At 32.4% G+C, this 15,222-nt stretch overlaps 1 protein-coding gene across 3 annotated transcripts in view; it reads right to left on the reverse strand.

Moving 5' to 3' along the window:
- Positions 1-15,222, reverse strand: part of LOC108764279 (uncharacterized) — a 134,356-nt gene that overhangs the window by 81,228 nt on the left and 37,906 nt on the right. For 2 of the 3 annotated variants that reach the window (XM_018512428.1, XM_018512429.1), the window contains one exon: positions 11,824-12,025. The gene's annotated coding sequence lies outside the window, so the exon portion shown is untranslated. Of the gene's footprint in view, positions 1-5,443; positions 5,517-11,823; positions 12,026-15,222 lie in introns of those variants that run through there. The other variant, XM_018512430.1, reaches the window with a different exon arrangement.

The raw sequence follows: 15,222 nt of genomic DNA on the forward strand, positions 1-15,222 counted from the left end.
GTTACCGTATGTCACGCGATCATTTCAGCTCGCAAACAACTCCTGACGCCGATGTACAATTTCATTTGGCCAACGTGTTTTACACCTATTACCGTTTACAGCCTCTCCGACTGTCGCGTGTGTGATTGTTGCTTACTCACCGTCATGATTCACGTAACTTAGAAGCAATTGAAAAATTTCAAATAATAATAGTAATGAAAGAAATTGCCGCGAGCGAATACAAAGCGGAAATTAACAAATCTCGCTATTTTCTTTTTAACTACAATAGTAGAACAAATAAATAACAAATTAATATGTACAGATAAAAATTAAGGTGCATCGTGAAGTACAATGTACACGATTAGATAAATTTAAGATAAATAATCAACAAACATACACGGCTTAACGCAGAGATAATCAACATTCGTGAATATCTTTAACGGGAGAGAAATTCTTGACAAATGAATCACAGTTTCTCGATGAGACTTCGGGGCACGATGCAGCTAAAACATGTTAGTAAATCTACGGACAAACTGTTACCATCTCCAGATTCTCGAGCAGAGCATCAGAGCGAGGCCTCTAATTACTGTGAGGATTAAGCGCGACGCTACGATCTGTCTATTCCAAGTCAAGTAAGAAATTTACAACGTTGGTACTCGCAAATTCCCACAAATCTCATAATTAAAGCCACTTGGCAGATTGCCGTGCTTCGAGCATTCATAAGTCTCGCAATTTACAAGATCAAGTTGGAGCAAAACAAACAATCTTGTATCACACTCGAGATCTAAATTACATCTAGTGTGGAAACACAGCTAATCATCTTTGAAAAGAACAACAGGTAATTTTACACGTCTTTAAAATAATATTTAAACAACAACACATTCGCTAAAATTAATAATGAATTATTCTTTGCTTATTAAAATTTATTAACATCTATATCTATTGGCTGCTTTTTTTTACATTTGTTGCTGAAAATATCTACTCACTACTGCCCTTATTTTTTATTATTTCGATTAATTACTAATGTCAACTAGCAAACTGTAATTATACATGATTCTACATATTTACTTAACTCAAATGCGTTGCCAAAGTGTAACAAACTTCTCTTCACTGACATTATGTATATCAAATTTACGCATTAAACGCTAATATACTAGAAGCTCAGGAAACTCTAGCATCGACAAGTTTTGCAATGCTCTCGGCGCATCCAGTATGAAAATCGTCTCTCCGCGGACTCCGCGAGAACGTGAGTAAACTACCAAGATCCCGAAGAAAGACTAGAGAATCTAGCAAGCAAAGATTTTGTAGGATCGCATCGCCATAGCCTGTACTTACAGCGCAATTGTGAGACCCAAGAGAGACTTTACGAACACCCAATACCTCGTTTCGGAATGTCCGAACCATTTGTTAGGCCAAGGTAAAGATATCTCACTCCCGTGAGAAAGCCATCTAATACCTCCATTCCGTCTTCGTTTCGTTCACTCGTGAAATATGTCCGTTTATTTCTCTTTAGATTTTCACTGCAATATACTGAATCCGTTCGTGTTCAATTAACAAATATATAAACGCGTATAGAACATGCAATTCTCTGTATACAAAATATCAAAATATTTTTTCCTTAGAATTGTACTGAAAAAAATATTAAATTTTAAATAAATCATTTGTTTGAATAGTGCCAACTAAATATTTATTAAATACAAAGATATATTTATTTGGCACGAGAATCATTTATTTGATTTAACTGTTTTTTATTAAGTACATATTTACTCACTGCAAGTAAATGTTTAGTCGGCACTATTCAAATAAATATTTATTAAAGTTTATAAAGTTAATACATTTTTTTCTCAATGTAGAAATAAAACGAGGATATTTTAAAGATATTTGGTTTCAGTGCATCGAAGTGATATTATTGCATTTATTGATATAAAGTGTATTGCTGTAAAGTAACTTTACCAAGTTCCGCATCTGCACTCAGAAAAAAAGATTCGGTTATCTTTTTATAAATAATGCATACATGCGTGGGAAAAAAATAATTTTTTATCGTTCATGCATATTCGTCATTCAGTTTGACCCTCTAATTTTTTTATTGAAAATACATGCGTCAAATACGCAGATTCGTTGAATATTGTATTCCGGACATGACGGCGGAGATCGAGTGAATCTACGGAAGGCGCAAAATCCGATTCCATTCTATAAATCTGCGACGCAATCCTAAATTTGTCCGCGACGTCGTTCCGGTCGGCTCGCATTTGACTCACGATCGCTCTGCGGATCCAGTGACAAATCGATCATATTAGGCTGCACCATCGTCAACAAACAATGAGCGATCGGGCGTTAATGCCACGATTTGCAGTCGCGCGAAGACACCGCCTGCACTCGGTGGAATATCAAGTAAGCTACTGTCTGCATACGGTTTGACGCAGTCTCTTTAAAACTCGCCCTTTATACATAGCCGCTGTCCGTGACTTCAAATTTTCCGCCATAATACGCTTTTCACGTAAAAGCTATCAAATTCTGTTTTTAAAATTAAAGATCCTTCAAAAAAGTATCAAAATATTCGAGTTAATAATTTTCAAAAATATTTTTTAATATTTTGAGATATTATTTTTTGTATATGTTTCTTAATAAATAAATCGCTAAAGTGTATAAAAATTTTTTAATTAATGCAGTTTGATTGTAAATTTCCGTGATGAAATTTGATAAAATCATAGATTTCCATTGATATACTGGTTTTCAATACCAGGCCTTCTCTGACTATCGTGGAAATAATTTAAACTCAACAGAGCGAACTCAAATAACATCCGCCACACACAGACGGAATATCGCCAACAGCATCGGCTTAATGAATTCCTTGTACAGACGATAATCGCGGCAATTAGATAAACGCATGCACGATCAGACTTCGAGCAAAAGGATCGTCGTCGGTGGTCTCGTCGCGGTCGCGCTTACAAATCCTCCTTAGATCCTTAGCGGAAAGCTCGCTATGCCGGACATTACTCATTGGTCGACGACGACGACGACGACGACGACGACGACGAATGCTGTTAAAAGACGCGAGCCACCAACATCGAACCACGTGATGAACCGTAAGCCGACGTTGTCACGTTCTTGCCTCGAGAAAATAAAGAAAAATCGCCGGCGACTGGGACCGCAATTCCGAGGACATAAATCGCGAATGTATTAATCTCTAATGCGACACGTAACTCAAAAAGTTAAACTTAAGTTTCTTCGATACTTTCGAACGTCGACTTTACGGTAAAAACAAATCACGATAATTAAAAGTTGATTTTGATCCCAATCACGTTGCCAGCAAAAACATAAAGTTGTTCTAAACTACGCAACTAGCCGGAAAAAAATAGCAAAAATTAAAAATCTCGGAATTTGTTTTAGTCTTTAATTACAATTATAAATTTTTTTAATTAGCGATACTATCTTATTGCTTCTTCTTTTGTTGATATTGAACAATATGCGTTTGTTGTAGGTAAATCAATTCTTTTAAATATTCTATCTTTTATATTTAGACGTTCAATATAAAAAGTTCATGAGAGAGGAAGTCATTTTCATTAAACTAGACGATATTGTCGACGGCAAAATGAAGAAACAACGCTTTATATTTGCTTCCACCTGCTGGTCAGGATTATTAGCAGAGAGGTAATTGAGTTTGTGAAAGAGAAAACGCGAGAAAAATCAGCACAACCTTTGTGTAAAAAGTTTCTTGAATTCACACATAGCTTACATAACTGCGTAATAAAGCATCGAGCATAATAGGCAGTAAACGATTAAATTTAATATTCAAAAACATCGAGATTTATTTATAAATGATTAGTATTTTATTATCTAAAGAGTCTCATGAAATGCATAAAAAAAGGTACGTTTAATCAAACAAAATCTGTCAAAATAGTGTGTATACTTTTTCAAATCACAATATTTTTTAAATCAGCGTTACGCTAAAACAGCCGGTTTTTAATCGAATTTATGTGATAGCCTTTCAATTGAAGTGACTTGACCATTTCAAATTCAATTTAAATAAAACCTTTTCGCACAAAATGTACACGACTCGAATCCCATGCGAATCGCAAACATTAAACACGCGGGAGCATGACCGACGAAATTATATCGTATCGGTTAGAAACGGTATTCAACGATCATTCGCACTACCGACGACGCGAATGAAACGAGCGAAGACTCTTGATGTATTTCCCATGCCTTAATCACACACTTATTTGCCTATGAACGACGTAGTATGCGTTTCTCATTTGCATGTACGCATCAACACACAGCACGAATTGCCTTGACGATTGCTTAACGTCGCATTTAGCGTAAACACGTTACTGCATTGCCGTACGCGTGAAACAATTATACGCACATGGTCTCTAAATAAGACGAATTTTCAAAAAATTTAAATACAATATATAAAATAGAATCAATAATAATAGCTACAATGAGTACAAAAAGTATTCGTGCGTGGGAAATTTTAATAAAAAAAGCTTTATCTATTAAAAACATTAATTAACAATTTTATACAATGAGAACATTATAAACAAATAAATTCCTAAACAAATGAGAGATTCGAGTGATCTTAGAAATTAAATTTCTCCACTGCACGAATACTTTTTGTGCCAATAACAAAACTTTTCATTTTCGCTTATTTTTAAGATAACATTGTAATTATTGCTTATCTTTTCAGTTAAAATAACTTTGAGAAATACATATAATTTATTATATTTTTTGTTACTAAATTGCTAGTTAATATTTATTTTTAAAAAATAAAATTTTTAAAGACATCTCTGTACAAATACTTTTGGCACTCACTGTAATAAAAAAAAAATACATTATACAGAATCCCAACACAATAGCAAGATGATAACTAAACATGAATCTCATCACCTGTTTTGAATAAAATTAAGATCAAATCTGATTAAAGTGTTGCATGATGATAGGACTTTAGACCTGATTGTCGGAACTTTATAAAATATTACAGATCTAATCTTTTTAATTCTGAGAAAACGCGAGAATTTCTAACTAATATCGAATTTTGTACTTGAAACTATTGTTGCTACGACATTGCGAGTTTTTTTTACAATTCTACACTGAGAGAAAAATGTTTGGCATTTGTAACTATAATTACATATTACTATAATTATGATTATTATTGCTATAATAATAATAACAGTAACTATGTACATAGTTCTAGCAACAAATGTATATAGTTGGTAACCTAAAATGACTATAATTATAATTATTATAACCATAAAATAATTGAAATTACCATAAAAATGATTCAAGTGACTATAATTTTACAGTTATATTTTGGAACAACCATATTTTTATATAACTATATACACAGTTACTATTATTATTATTATAGGAGTAATATATAATTATAGTCATAAATACAAAACATTTTTCTCTCAGTGTACGCGAAGAACAAAACGCAAAATTTTATATTCTCTAGGACATTTACCTGTATGATGCGTATATACGATGTTACTCCGTTGCATTCAGTCGCTTTACGCAACACTCACTCGTGAAAACGCGGTTAAATACGATCGTGAGGCACTTTACACGGCACTCCCGACGTTAAACGTGACATGCAACTGCATAGAATATACGGCATCGTACGAGAAATATACACGAAATTTTGTTACTAAAACTATATTTCTATATTTTAGTTTTAGTTATTTGATCCGACGATTCGTGTGCTGCGCTCCGCGCTTCCCGGCGCTTCAAAATAAAGAGAGGAACGAATTATTATACACATGAATTAAAAAGTTCAAGACGCGTTGTGCAAATTCAAGCAACGCTACAATATTCTACAATTCCCGTCCCTCAGCCCCCTCTTTCATCTTAAATGATGATACCGCGCGAATGCATCAGTTTCGATAATCAACCTGTCATCCTCCTGATACGAGTCTTACGTTGTCGATCACGGAAGCTTATCAATCGCACGACGATAATTAATCGTTCATTGCAATAATCATAGCGACAGATCGCGCTTGACGTATCCCAGCACTTGTCACGCTCGTGTTCCGAAGGGTAATGCGACCTACGCAATGCCTCGCGCCATTGTGTACCTCCTCGAGTCACGCGCCGCGCGGATAACAAAACAATGTAAACATAACGCCGACCGCGCCGAGTGTTCAACGTACGTTTAGACAAAATACCGTTCCATGTAATGTTTAACGTATCCTGCAATATAACGGCAAATATTTTTCGTTTCGCGATACGCGCATACAGAGCGGAATAATAATAAACCATCTCTTCCGCGCGCAAAATGAAGATAAACTTTGTTCTTCAAATTTAAATTTGAAAAATATTCTTTTCAGCCGAATAATTAATTACTCAAGATAAACATGTAAATAGCATTAAATATTAATTTATATACAATATAACATATTATAGGACCGTATATGTGATAACACAAACTAGAAATCCTTTAGTCTTAAACGGTCTATAGCTAAGAATTAATTATTTACAGATTTCGATATGTTATTCAACATTTTTTAGATCGTTTCGAAGATGCGAATAAGCATCAAATATTTGTTAGTCAATTTAACTTGTACATTACTGCGGTAGTTTAGTAGAATTAATGTTTTCAAGACTAAAAAATCATTTCGGCGCGCGTTTCTGGGGACTACATACAGTGAGAGCAGAAAGTATTCGTATAAGGAAATTTTTTATAAAAAGTCTTATTTGTAAAAAATAAACATTAATTAACAATTTTATACAATGAACATATTCTGTTCTAACATAAACAAACGAGCTTCACATGTATTCCTGATTTTAGAAACTAAATTTCTCGGCTGTAACGAATACTTTTTAAGCATCCAAACAATAGAATTTTTTATTTTCGCTTCTTTTTCAGATGATATATTTTCTATAATTAATACACATCTTTTTGGTATATATAATTTTAAGAAACATACAGTCTATTTTATTCTTTATGAATAAATTGTTAATTACCCAGCAAGAAATGAACGTCAATTAAACGTCGAATCGACGGCGAATTAGTGTTGAAATCATCGTATCGATATCGATTCGACATCAATTTGATGACTTATTTCTTGCTGGACAATATTTACTTTTTAAAAATAAAATTTTTTTTTTTAATATTTTCTCTATACGAATACTTTTTGCTCTCACTGTACGTAGTATATAAATTCACACAAGAATACAATTAATTTATATATTAACAAGCATAAGTACGTCAACTTCATTTTTGATCGCTTATAACTCAAAAACTCGTGACTTCGATGTTTTCACGTTGAAATTTACGGCTCCATTAATCTTCAAAATACGCGATTCAAGTACGTTGCTCGTGGCATGTATGAATCTTTCAGCGAATATATTTTATTTTAAGCACATTAGTAAATTAGTCAAGGCGGAATGATTTATTCTCAGTGAACTTTACGTTTATACCGAAGATATTATAAAAATGATTTTCTTACTTCCGTGAAATGAAACCCTCACGAGCGATCGATTTCACTACCTGCTTCTTGTCCAATACTAGAAAACAATTTGGCGATAGAAGAGTAGCAACATATAAATATAAAATCTTATAAGTTTCTAGGAGATTGCAATTGTCCAATTTAGTTGCATCAATCGGATAAAACCGATACGCTACAGCACACGCACATATACTCACATACACATGCGTATGTACGGCTAATATGATGATATCTTATAATATATATCATACATATGCATATACAGAGTGTCCCGACCTTTTTTGCCAATCACTTTTGTGTAGATAGAGCGGACTAAAGTGAGTCGAAAAGTCCTCTACCATTTTGCAATTTTCGCAATAGTTAACAAGATATTAATTACTAAAAATTGCAAAATATTAGTCTTGAATAATTTTTTACTCAAATACTATCAACTTTACAGAAAAACTGCAAGAGACAACAATTATTTATTTTCTTCTCATAAAGTTCTGAGAATTTTTTCAGAATTTTTTCAGAATGTTTTAATACCGTATTTTCTCATGTTGGTAAAAATAAGAAAATGCAATACTAAAAAGTTGATAAAAAATTCTGAAAAAATTCTTAGAACTTTATAAGAAAATAAATAATTGTTGTCTCTTGCAGTTTTTCTGTAAAGTTGATAGTATTTGAGTAAAAAATTATTCAAGACTAATATTTTGCAATTTTTAGTAATTAATATCTTGTTAACTATTGCGAAAATTGCAAAATGGTAGAGGACTCTTCGACTCAGTTTAGTCCGCTCTATCTACACAAAAGTGATTGACAAAAAAGGTCGGGACACCCTGTATATATACGTATATACGAAGCTTTATATAACTTAAAATAAAACCGCGAAACTTAAATGGATGAAACTACAGAGAGGAAACTGTCTCACAGCATAAGCTCTCTAAAAATGACTTGCGTCGTTTTACATGCGTTTTTACATGAGTGAGTGTAGGTGCATGGATATATGTACCAAGAGACAAAGCAAACCATGCAAGCAAAGAGAAAAGTTCAAGATGAAGGAAGTTTTCCCTCTGTTGTTTTCTTAGCATTCGATTACCGTATATAGAGGGAGCTTTTATCTAAATAGAAAATTTATAGAAAAATCCGTCTTATTAAATATAAATTATTTCATTTTAACAATTTTTTCAGTAAAAATTTAAGTTTCTTAACTAACTTTAATTGAAAATATTCAATCAAATTTTTTATTGCGTTATCAGAATATTTAATATTCTGCTAATGTGAACTTTCTTTAGTAATATTTGATGTCAAGCTTGATTACTAATTGTAAGTTTAAATATTAAAAATGCGATATAGATTCCGTATTTCCCACTAAATCTTTCTTAAAAGAAATTGATTTAATGTTATAATGTTTAGATATTAATATTTTGCTTAAGTCCCTAATAAAATATTTAAAAAATTATTTACATTTTTATTTTAAATATTTAATTAAATTAAATAATTAGCTAGTTGGCCCATATAACTAAACCAAAAATAAAAAAAATAAAGACAAAATTTAAATTGAAAGAAAAGAATAACCGTAACGTAAAAGCTTTCTCTTCTCTATAACATTAAGAGGATATTATCTTTCTGCATTGTCTGATAATAGGAGTATAAATTGTTGAAGGTGATTGAATTTCTGACAGAGAAATCTATAATAAAGAATAGAAGATAACGTAACCAAAGTAGGAACGTTGCGAACGTTGCCACGAATGTAACAAAAGGACACCAGTAATGAATCGGTAGATTGTCAGTAAAGGATCTCCCTTTCAAACGTGTTAATGAGGATTTAATTTACTTGGCAGTAGCTAGGTATCAATTAACAGAGAAAAAGGCCCGGAGGCCTTTTACATCGCCGATTGGATTTCGCTTTGTTTCAACGGACAATCATAATTGAAAGCAGAACATTTCAAACGTGTTAAGTGTTAGAAAGCTGTTTTTCTTTAACATTGGAAAAATGTCGCGTCAGTGATTTTTACTTATTACGAGCACACCTTGTTGCCACAATCTCTGGTTCTCCAATAAACTATTTCATTGTTTCAATTATAAAAGATAAAAAAAATATTTTTTTAAATAAAAAAACCACTTTAACATAATTTAAATGCTAGAAATTTACATAACTAAGATTTTCCGAAAATTTCACATAACATTATAATTTACGAAATATTATCCTAGTATTAAAGGTTAAGAAAAATAACAACGTATTTTCAGATCTAAAATATATCGTATTTTTGAAAAGAGAAGATGAGGCGCGAATGATACATAAACATATTCATGGCTCAAATATTCCACAAATCCGCAGTGTTTTACCTCAATCATAAGGCGACAAATATTTTCTCGCTCCCTCACCTCCTCTAGAAAATCCCACCAAGAAATTGTAAATATTGCAGTTTGAGTGATTTAAAATGCATCATTCATCAACTATATAGAAGCAAAATACGGTGATACCTTGAAACAGCAAGTGGATATGCAGACTTTGAGTCGTTATGATAAAAACTAAGAAAAAAGACTTGATCACGCCGCCGTCTCACTCAGCAAGAAATTATTGATCTCTAATAATTATTTATGTAATATATTATCCACGCGCCGTACACCTATCGTGATGCAACTAATTTACATTATACAGTCAATTATAGTCAATTTTCATTCGTCGTAAACAAAGTCTAGTACATATATTCCAGCGATAATGATAAACGCGGCAGTTATTCTAATGTACGCAATTTACTGCAGCAATATCTAAGAACAGAATGTCTCATTAATTGATGTGTCAGCGAGAAAGTAAAGGAGTCAAGTTCTAAAAGTATATATGCATGAATAAAATATATCTATTAAAGTTTAGTTTTTTTCCATGGTCGTCCCGACTCCCGTATTGACGATAACATCGTATTATTTTTGGAACAACAATAATTTTTACAAATTGCAAAGAACGAAGGAAATTACGAATGTTTACTAAGTTTATCGCAAAAGTAATAATAAAACATTTTACGATCCCGAGTACGTCACATTAAGTCGCAGAATTCTTCAAGATAAAAAACAACGATTAAGGTATGAGTGTTCACTTGTCTGGGATCACTTTACTGCTTTTAAGGACAATACAATTAACTAAAAGGCAATACATTCTTAAAAGCTATTTTGTTAACGTCACGTGTAGCGTTAAAAATATAAATTTTCAAAAATATGACTTTCAAAATATGACTTGAATTTATCGAATATTGTATTACCAACAGTTTATTCGCTAATAAATCTTAAATAGATCGAAGCAACTTTTTGAACCAATTAAAATAAAACGTAATTAACTAAATATTATTTCCTTACGTTAACTACACGAGTGAATGTTTATCTATTATAATAATACGTGGACAGTTTGATAAGTCTGTAACTTTTTAAAAGGAGACTATGTTGAGAAATTAATCGAATTTTTTAGTTAAAAAAAACACAGTTACTTATCAAACTACTCACGTAAATTATTCATCATTCGATAGAAAAAGAATTATTTAATATCACTAATGTAAGATTTCACGTTGTATTTCAATTACAGTGATAATCAACGCGAAGTTTGGTTTGAATAAATTAATTTAATTAAATTAATTAATTTTCTCTCGAATTCGTGACGACAGTATTACCACTTCGTCACGTTTCTCGTGCATCTTCCTAATCAGTAACTATAGCACATGGCCTGACGAAGATCTTCCTTTGTCCTTGCTCGCAGAGAGTATATGAGGTGCTTTTCTTTTTGTGCGAAAACTATTTTTAGATCAACGGAGAGCTCTCCATTTGGCTCAGCGACACTTCTACGAGGAACTAAGGGAGCTGGTAAATACCGCGTGCTATCCCGTATAAATCCCGCAGGTGCAATCTTGTGGAGGTAGTCCATTATGGTGGAATAGCGGACTCTCTCACCGGGATAACTCCGAGAAATCTCTTGGAGCTTACTTAAAGCGAAAACGCGCTCATCCCACGAACCAATTGAATAACGGGTCATAAAAATTTTGAGATTTAAATACCCTACAACAGATGAACAACTGGACGGCAAGTTACGCGAATATTAGGTAATATATTCCGTATTTATTCATCGAAAATTATTGTTTGTTCTTTTCGCGTACAAAGCAACCTGAACCCAAATTTTTCTTTTTTTTTTTTACGACAAGATCATCTCGAAGAAAAAAACATGAGATGTGCTTATATCAGGAAACGCTTATACCAAATTATTATTCGAAACTGAAGAAACAAAAGAATAATTTAAATTTTGTTATTGGAAAATATTGCGGTATTACGCACACACTCTGTAATATGCTCTTTCAATTGTATGTATACAACTTTTAGACAATCAAATTGTCTATGAAAGAGTAATAACAACGCTAAACATAAAAGGACTTACGTTTATCTCCGCCTTTTATTTCTTCGGGTTCTTATGCGTCTCTTCTTCAAAGACTTCCTTTTCTTCCTTTTCTCCTCGAAGAAATTTCCAAGACCAGTAATCTTCGCACAAATCCAAACAGCACAGCGTTCTCAGTTCAAGCTACAAAATTTGTTCTGTTCTCGTCAAAGAGAAGGCCATGACTCCTGAACGATGTAATGATCTAAAAAACAAACCAACCGCAATCAAAGATTAGATTAGATTAGATTACGAAACATCTCGGAAATATTATTTATTTATCTATAGTGTATAATAGCTGATGAAAAAATGTGTCTTAAGTACAACATAAGTTTTGATAACATAATATGTCGAACAGATCTAATTTATCCGATAAATCTTGTGTACGATTTTTTTGCCAGATCTTTTATATTCATATAAAGAACAAATATATGAAAATATATGCACAATTTTTCCAGATCTTTTGTATTCATATAAAGAACAAATATATGAAAATGTATGCACAATACAGAGGAATATTGAAAGGATTTATCAAATTGTTATCTAGTACATTAAAAGTTGCAAAATATGATAATTCTAAATGTACAGCTTACATAGCATATCATAACTTCTGTTGAAATAATTAATATCGATTTTATCATTTTCTTCTATTAAACAACAGCTAGACAGAAAAACGAAAGATTGACATTTGAGATGATTTTAAATAAATAAATTTTCGAAACAATATCTCTCCATTGTAAAATATTTAGTAATTACAATCGTAATTTTCTTTTCTATCTGCAATATATACATACATACATACATACATACATATATACACATAGTTGTCACAAAATTCAAACAAATTTTGAAAATTTTTTAATTTGCATAATATTTAAACAAAATTATAAACTGTAAATACTAGTCTTAAAATAACGATTCGAAAGCACACGAACGAAATAGCTACTGCAACAAATTGATATCCTCTTTTTAGATACACTCTTTGATGACAAAAAGCTCTTTACTCAGTATGCGGTCAATTTGAAATGAGGAAATGAGAATTAAACGACACATCCAGCGGGCGGTTTAATGCGATGCGTAAGAGGACTAATGCGCACAGATTTGTCGAACGTCGTCACGTAGTCTTCCGCACGCATTCAAGTGCGCGGCGAAACAAGTTAATTAAGAGGACCACCCACGGTAGTGTCTCCGTTTCTCAACGAGATTGGCAACGTGCCAAGTCGGTACTCGAGAGTCGATTTTCCGCTTTCGTATCGTCTTCAAACGCCTCAAGGCCGATATCTCTCTTGGAATCGAGCAGCAATTTTCTTCCCTTTTTGTAAGAAAGTTACAAAGTACATTCCTATTTCAGTTGATTAATTTGACAGACAAGTAGAACGATTCTTATCCGATAGATTTCTTGAAATAAAAAATAGAGAAAAAGGAAAGAAGAGATTTGTGGAACATAACCTTTGTAAATATAATTTTAACTATATAGATTAACAACTATATTACATAAAGAAGTAACATTTTTATTTTTATCGTTAAATCATGTAAATTATTTAATTGTTTTTTAATCGATAAATAACCTTCTATTCATTTTTTCTTAGAGTTTACCCTGAAAATATGATAATCGTGGGACAACATTGTATTTCCAAGAATTTTAATGTAAATCTCTCTTATTCATTAATAAAACTACAATAAAATATAAAATAAGATTCCAAGAATTTTAATGTAAATCTCTCTTATTCATTAATAAAACTACAATAAAATAAGTTTAATTAATTTTACTAAAATGCATGGTAAAAATCTTTAAAACATTGTATTGTACCACAACTACCATATTTTCAAGGTACCAATTTTAAAACAAAATTCTCTCCGTATATTATTAAATGGGAAAGTAATTAAAGATGCAAAATATGTACTTTATAAATATAGTATTCTTTACACACACAAAAATATATTTATGTGCATTCCACAATTACACAGAATTATAGAACATCACATAATAATCATGTTCTAAATTAATATTTCAAAGAAAGTCAAAGAAAGAAAGTCGAAACCACATCTTGACGTCTTAATTGTCTTATGAATTCCTCCTTTATTATTTCATATTCTCTCTTCTTATTACGTCTTCCTAGCTTCTTTATCATTCTTCGTTACGCATCCGCAAACGCACAATGCGATTTCAAGCTTGACCTGAACTTTACGGGGAACAGTCTTGCGCTAACTTTGTCAGGCTCTACCCAATTACGTAACCGACGAGAACTTCGGTATGACCAACGAACCAACATTGGTTTCTCGCTGTTTAGCGTTCGTAATAGAACTTAATACCATATTTTACGAGCTCGTAAAACAAACGATTAAGATCGCCACGGACCGTCATCGATGCTATTCGTTCGTTTTGTAGCTGTATGTCGTAAAATTGGTAGCAAATTAAATGTTGTTCTCCAAAGGTGCTTTCCGTACTTTAATGCCACTGTTTATTGCACGTGGAACCATCAAAATGTCCATTCAATTACAGATTTTGACTCGAAACTGCAGCTTTTATAGAGAGCACAAAGAATTCAAGCAAAATAAACTCTTTCATCGTGGAATCTCGATTTTTGTATACCGCCTCTCTCTCGTAAATTAAATCTTAAATTTCACTGTTAAAATTTACCTGACTTTATAGTATAAATAATAAACTCCTGATATAATCGTCAATGTATAGTTTTACTATTACAACATGATCCCTTTTCGCGTTCGCTTACATCGTTTAGTTATAATCACACCATTTCCTTCTCCGAGTTACAGAGTTAATACGTCGAAGTAACAACTTTCGCGACAGAACAATAACTATGGAACGGGTTCTCATTATACCGAGACTAGATTAGCACGGCAGTTCATTAAGTTTGCGAGCTATGTAGGATCCGGGACGATAAATATTTACGTACTGCCGAATGTGGGTTACGTTTGCATATCGCACCCGCGGAAGGATATTAAGAGCCGTTACGAATACTATGGATCGAGAACGACAGGGATACTACGCAGTCCCGATAAGGGACTTACTTCCTTCGACTCACGCATCACGAGTTGCCCGTTTTTATCATTTTGCCTTTAGCTATCAGCTCCCATTAACCAATGCTACAAACCCACATCCGTTTCAGTTTGTCTTACATGACGTTATTTACTTATTCAAATATTTATTACTGTCGATGTTCCAACATGTCAAATTTGTTTCATCGGAAACTCACTTTTTTCTTAAAATTATCCATTAATTATTCTTTATGGTATTCTACGGCCGGTATTTATAGTCGCGATTCTTATATTTAATACTGTCTTAAGTACAGTCCTTAAAATGTCACGAACCAATCAAAAAGCTGTACTATCTTTGCCAGTATACATTGTCGATTTTATATTTAAGACTATCTTAAGGACAGT

This window comes from Trachymyrmex cornetzi, unplaced genomic scaffold, assembly GCF_001594075.2.
Source record: "Trachymyrmex cornetzi isolate Tcor2-1 unplaced genomic scaffold, Tcor1.1 scaffold406, whole genome shotgun sequence".
NCBI lineage: Eukaryota > Metazoa > Arthropoda > Insecta > Hymenoptera > Formicidae > Trachymyrmex > Trachymyrmex cornetzi.